Raw genomic sequence first — 7,359 nt, 5'->3', positions numbered from 1 at the left:
TATTTTAGAACCTTATTCCATAACAATAAATGTTATCATGAGATGTAATAGAAAACCTCTCAGAGTCAACTGTACTCTATTTCAGAATTCAGAATACTCATTCTGAAATGATAAAGGTGATTACTAGGTATTACGAAAGATCAATTTCCCAACGAATTCAATGATCTTGTCGAGAAGACTGTGTTGGCGGTTTGAGGTAAAATATGAGGTGTGTTGTATTGTTTTGGGTTGGGTATGGTAGTGTGTGTTTCTAGAAATGGTTCTAAGAATAAAAGTTCTGGAATTGGTATTCCAGAATGGAAATATAAATTCCGGCATTGAAAATCTGTAAGGGAAGAAAGCACTCCAGAATGGAAAGTTATTCTTTAGGATGAGGTTTTCGGAAGCGAAAAAATCCATTCTGGAATGGATATTTCGAAATGCAAAGTTGTTTTTTCAGAATAAGCATTTTGGAAGAGAAAATATCTCTTAGGGATCATTTTGGTAATTTGGATGCAGGAATAAGAATGATGGGGTGTATGAAGAAACACTCCAAGACTCAACTCGCCAGCCCTGACAATAGTAAAAAACCAAAAACATATTTCGACATAATCCAAGAACATGTGAATCATTACAGAATCCTCATACTGTAAGGTTGCTGAATTTGTTCTCATTTATTTTTGAAACACCCTGTACTGACATTTAACAACAATAATGAGGATTTCGATGAAGTGTAGAATTATTTCTAGTAAGGTCTTTCTGGAACTGATAAAATTTTTGTAGGATGCAGTAGTTTAAGGTTAGAAAATTATATATGAAAAACTTCCATTTTTCACCTTTTGCGGGTGCTGGCTGAGATTCCTACGCTGTAGGAAGAAAAGGTTGATTCTCACTCCTCACTCTCTTGTTCTTATGGACCTCACTTTTTCTTTTTTAATTCTTCCTTTTCTCCATTTTTTTTTCTCTGCTCTATATTTATTGCTAGTTGTTAATTTAGATTTGGTGATTTTGTGTCTGGATTTTTGTGTTTAACTCTTGCATACGTTTTCTTTAACTCTTTAACTATTGAAGAACAATAGTTAAAATTAATAATTATGAAGTTGACAAAATTTAAAAAAATTAGCATGCTACAAAAAGCAGTAAGAATTTTTGCAAAATAAACATCAATCATATATTACTGTGTTTTTTTGCAAAATAAACATCAATCATATATGTGTAAAGAAACTAAACTTAATAAAAATAAAATAAACAAATTATAAATTTTAAGCATAAACATAAATTGTTAAAGTCTCAACAATGTGAGACAAAAATGATGAAGACCTAGAAGTTGTTTATTGATTTAATCGTAAATATGGATCTAAATTGGGTTTTTGTTTATTTTTGTAAGCCCAATCAAGAGGACAACTCTAGGATGAAGGAATGTACAAACATATCGAAGAAGTTTTCAAAGTCATCAAAACATAAACTAGAGCCTTGGTCAAAAGAACATAAGAAGACTAAGTTTCTGATGACTAGTCAACATTATTTTTGGACTAAACTAAATAAATTGTATAAAGTTGTTTAGGATTTTATGAACCATGTATTGGGCCTAGTAGCATAGGATCAAATATTTGGCCAAGTAGTTTAGGTTTTTGGGCTTGTATTTGGGTCAATAGTAAAATATGACTAGTTAGGGTTAAAAGTGACTAGTTAGGGTAACAATTGAGTTTCTTTGGAGAGTTTTATTTTGAATTTTAAACTTTTGGATCCAAAATGTTCAGCTCTCTCTCCTATAAATTGAGGTGCTTGGCTCTCATTTTGTAAGATTAATCAATAAGTGAATTGCTGCCAAGTTTGTGTCAATTACACTCTTGTCTAATAAAAAACGAACTTAGAAATCAATTGCACTTCAGTAAAAAATCTCAATATCGTATTCGTTTAAAAGAAAAACAAAAATTGCTACCCTCCCTAGGATAGACGTTTGATCTTCAATTTTCCACTATATCAAGTGATTAGGTCTCACCTATCACTCTCCATACCTATCCTTCACCTTCAAGGAATCACAAGCTTTAAGTGAGCTCCTTCTCCGCTACAATCCCTGAAGCTTATGCCAATCCACCAAAGAAATACCAATCTCGGATTGAAGGCATTCTTCCATCATTCTCTCTGAATTAGTTTAACCTATAGAAATTGTTCATCTTTAATTTTCTTTCATTATTTTACACTTTTTAAATTTGAGATGACCATGAAAGTTAATAAATTTCAAATTCCAACTGCATGTATAAGTCGTAAATGAAGGATGCAAATCCTGTAAGATAATATTGTAATTTAGATCACATAGATTTAAAAAAGTCTTAAATAAAAAGGGCAAAGGAGAAATCACCATTGAAAGTTTAAAGGAGTTAGGTACTTCAAAATGATGTTATGGATCATCAAAAATAGGTGTCTTTAAACGAACTATGTATGTTGTGACTATAGATGGCACATACTACCTTTCAAATGGAGTCTGTGGTTTAAAAAGGTTCATATTATAACTAACTGACTGTATTTTTTAAGAACCATTTGTGATTAAACTCTTCTCTAAATTTGACAGCAAATACACGGTCCACATTACCAAATTCCTTGCAGATTATATATGAGTACAAAATTATCTAAACTTGTTAGGAGTGAAAAAAATAATGATCGATAAAAGCAAAAGTAACATACATGATGATAAAAGCAAAAGTAACATACATGATGTTGGAAACTCATGCACCTAAAGAAGCCCTTATTGTTGAGTTTGATAATTGTTTGTGTGCTTAACATTTTTCCTTAATCAAATAGTACATAAAGAATAAAATTTTAGAGAATGCTGAGAAATGAGGAATAAAGGCAATCAGGAAGGAGATCTTAACTGATTTTAGAAGGGTAATGGTTCTTTAATTCTTAATGTGGTGTAATAAATGTCATGTTTTTATTCCAATGATAATAGAGGTAGCATTAAATTAACTACAAGTTTCAAGACTGCATGGTTTTAAGAGGGGATAGTTGAAGAGTCCTTACTTTGAACAGGGAATGTCTTGGAACTTGTGTGTGATTAAAGGAAGAAATAAATAAAATGTATTAAATAAATAAAACAGTGTATTATAACATATACCTTTTTATTTGTTTTTGGTACCAAAATTATCATTCTCTAATATGTTAGTTTGATTAAGTTTATTACCAATTATATTTAGTTTGATTAAGTATATTACCAACTACAAAAATATCAGATATTGTGTCTTCCATCGTATAAACATGATAGAGTATTGAAAAATTAAAATTTAAGAATAATATTTTGATGTAATTGTTTTGTATTGAATTTTAACCACATGGAAAGGAGTGAACACATTCTTAATAAAACAACAAGCCATATAAAACTTATGTACGAATTAAATTTGAAAAAATATGTTTAAGCACTTCATATTTTAAAATAATTTTTTTTGAAATAAGGCAACAAAGTGTCAATTAGAGCAAAGTACTATAATCAAAATTTAATAACTTTGCATAACTATATGTAATAATTATTGTATACAACAATTGTACAATAAGTGGCATGGAAAAACATAAATTATTTGCACAATAACAATTTCTGTTAGAATTGTAGGTTTTAAACAAGAGGTGAATTGTTTATGAAAGATTTTCGCAAGTATAGAAGGTAAAGTGAAAGACTATGAGGAATGAATCAATTAGAAAATTGTTCAGTCAATTAAAAAACTATTTTTAGTTTGATTACAGAGAATTAACTTGTTGTTTTTGCGAAACAACCAATTGTTTATACCAGCAATTTATAAAACTAAATCTAAAGTAGTTTAAAGAGTGTAAGGAAAGAGGGTTCACTCTTGATTGAGTTGATTTTAGGATTGCACATTTTATTGGTCCTCTTGGACCTCAAGTTGGACGCTGTCCAATCCTACCTTGTGGGATTCGAGACAGCTATTGAACAAGCATCAGAACTCCATCCTGAAATTGACTATTCTGAACTCAGTCCGGGTAAAACTGTGGTTGATGGTCAATTAAGGGACGAATAGCTTGAACTTTTACCTGTCTGTAAAATATTATATTTCCTTATTATTTGAACAATTTATCACTTTTATATTTATGGCCTCTGAATCATTTAATAACTATTTTAAAACCTTTGTGAATGCATGCCATACCATGATACTTAACATGGTAACTTCGACTAGCTTAAATTTCTTATATATAACAAACCTTGACTAGCTTAAGTATAACAACTATTGTTAATATACATGCAAATGATTTAACCCTTAAGCTAGCTCATCTCTATATCTTGAGTAAAAAAGATAACAAGAATTCGACTAGGAAAACCTAAGCATGACAAACAGTGGAATTCTCACTTAACAAAGAACTAGCCTTTTAATGAACTATACACCAAAAGCCACGACAAGCTATTCTCAATCTCGACGTGCATAGGTGTATTTCACCAACTTAGCCAAGGGCCACATATCTTGATGTCGTTAAGCTTTGCTTCACAAAGCGCCTACCTGGATAGTAGCACCTTTCTGAGCTTCATCATCTTACCCTGCGCCAAGAATGGTTCATTTTGTTGAACCAAGTGTTGTTCAAGCTTTGAAGAATCCAAACCCTTTGAAGGATGTTGAAGCCTTGGCTGAGCTTGTTGTTGCTGTGCTGTTTTAGTTTAGTTATGGGGTAGTTTGAGTGTTGTAATCCACCTCTTGATCGAATCTAAAGCATAGGCATTCTCAATCTTTGTGAAAGAAAAATGTTTTTCAAACTAAGTTAAAACAACCGATTGTTTTGTCGAAACAACCAATTGTTTATACTTAGATGTTTTGAGGAAAGATTGAAAACTGTTTTTCAAATGGTTGAGTTGTTAAAACCAAAACAACCGATTGATTCGAGGAAACAACCGATTGTTTGTTTTGGGACCATAACAGAAAAATTGTTTTATCTTTGACTGAGCTTTAAATGATTTAACTGCTTACGCTCCAGTCATTAAATGCTTTGACCAATCTTTAAATGCAATTTAAGAGTTTGTTAAGATTTGATAACAAACAACATCTTTGAATAAATTCAGAAAAACAAATTTGAGTAATAAGATTTTGAATAGAGTTTTTGAGTTTTTCAAAGAGTTGAGATTGCTAAGAGTTTGTGATTGATCAAAGTGTGTGGAATAGGATTCTGCTTGTATTGGTTTCAGATTATCTTTTGTAACAAGTGTAATCCTTGTACTCTGCTTAATAAGTTTCGTTTCTGTGTTTGCTGAGATTGGCTGTGTGTTCTTGAGGGGATCAAGATCAACAATCTTAGTGTTGGTGTGTTGGCCAAGAAAAGTGTGTGTCTTGAGGTGTTCAAGGTCACTTTCTTGGTTGTGGTGTAAGTGATCAAGTTGTGGTTGCTTAGTGGATTTCCTCAGGGTTTCTAAGAAGACTGGATGTAGCTCTGGATTTGGAGTGAACCAGTATAAACATCTGTGTGCAATCTCTCTATCCCTAACTCTTTAAATTCAGTTTTGTTTGTTGTTTGCTGGTATAAACAACCGATTGTTTTTGTGAAACAACCGATTGTTTTTCTGGTACTGCTGTTTTGGCAAATTGAATTTCTTATCAATTGTTTCTTGAGATAATTTCATTCTTGTTCTAAAATTTTACGAAAACCCTCTTTAAACAATTCACCCTCCTTCTAGTTTAAAGCCATCCATTCTAACACATTTATCTCTCAGGGGGCCTAAACTCAGGTACCCACTCGTGCTTCGAGTTAACCCCAATTATCGTAAGTGTAGGCGGACAATTCCACTACGCATCACAGAGCGTCTGAACTTGGGTGATCGTTCTCTCACCGACTTACCATGCCTTTAAACAACTTAGTCACAACACTCATTTGCAGGGCGCCTTTACTCGGGTGATCGTTCTTACACCAAGTTAGGTCGGCTTACCTTGCCTTGAGCCAATTGACTAATCCACAACAAATCAAACTGCAGAGCGCATGTACTCGGATGGTCGTACTGACACCGAGCTAGGTTGTCTTACCTGACAATAGATAACCAGTTTACACACAGGGCACCTATACTCGAATGGTTGTACTGAGACCGAGCTAAGTCCTCTTACCTGATGCTAAATCAAGTAATTCAAAAACAAATTCATCTACACAGGGTGCCTATACTCAGGTGACTCTATTCATTCTGATCTAGGTCGTCTTACCATGTGCTAAAAAAAAATTCATCTTCACAGGGCACCTATATTTGGATGATTCTATTCATTCCGATCTAGGTCACCTTACCTGACACTGAATCAAACAACTTAGTTATAACCAATCAATTTACAGAGCGCCTATAGTTGGGTAGTCGTTCTTACACCGAGTTAGAGCGTCATACCTTGCACTAAATAACCAATTTACACGCAGGGCGCCTGTACTTGGATATTCGTACTGATACCAAGTTAGGTCGTCTTACCTGACACTAAATAACCAATTTACGTGCAGGACGCCCGTACTCAGATAGTCATACTGACACCAAGCCAGGAAGTCTTATTGTGTGTCAACTCAGATAAATCAACTGAACTAATGCACCATCTTTTAAGAACAAATTTATCATTAGATGACCTCATTAAAAAACCCCTTCAAGGGAAAAAGAGCATCACCTTAAACATAACATTGTTCGGAAAGGAAGCATTAAAATAAAACATCTTAACTGAAATAAAACTTGAGGTTTGCCACGTTCCACGTTCGAGGAATAACTCCCTCTTCCGGGATTTCTAGCTTGTACGCTCCATTCCCGAGCACCTCGACTACGTGAAACGGGCTAGTCCACTCCAGAGACAACTTGTTTTCTAACTGGTAAAGATGGGCCTTTCGCATTACCAAGTCGACAACAAGGTTGTCGTCTTGGTCTTTTGCCTCAGCTCCACCCTTCTCTTTAAAGCCTCTGAGTTAATGCAGGCATGTTCGCGCACCTCATCTAGAAAGTCCAGGTTCACCTTCCTTCCTTTGTTAGATTCTTCTATAACGAAGTTTAGGAAACGAGGAGAGTTGTCTTGGATTTTCACTAGTATCATGGCATCTGACCCATATACCAAACTGAGGGGCGTCTCCTTGGTTGTTGATCGAGGAGTGGTGTGGTAAGCCATTATGCAGATGACCTTCAACGAGAGAGCTCGCCCTCCTATGTGGCTACCGTAAATGCCCTCATAGAGCTCGACCATTATTGGGCACACTGATTTCCACTTATGCATGTGAGGACTGGGTGGGTATAACCATGGCGAAAGATTTTTCCATCTACTAAGGTATACTGCCTTGCATTCCTCTTAACCATCTTAGCCTCCATGGGTTCGACAGGAAGTAGCCCATCAGCTAGGTAATGCTTGTAAGGTGTTATCCAAGTCTGTTTGGTATCAACCTGCAAGA

The sequence above is a fragment of the Phaseolus vulgaris genome, chromosome 8, assembly GCF_051622355.1.
Source record: "Phaseolus vulgaris cultivar YP4 chromosome 8, ASM5162235v1, whole genome shotgun sequence".
NCBI classification, from domain to species: Eukaryota; Viridiplantae; Streptophyta; class Magnoliopsida; order Fabales; family Fabaceae; genus Phaseolus; species Phaseolus vulgaris.
Note: the sequence above shows the minus strand (reverse complement) of the source record.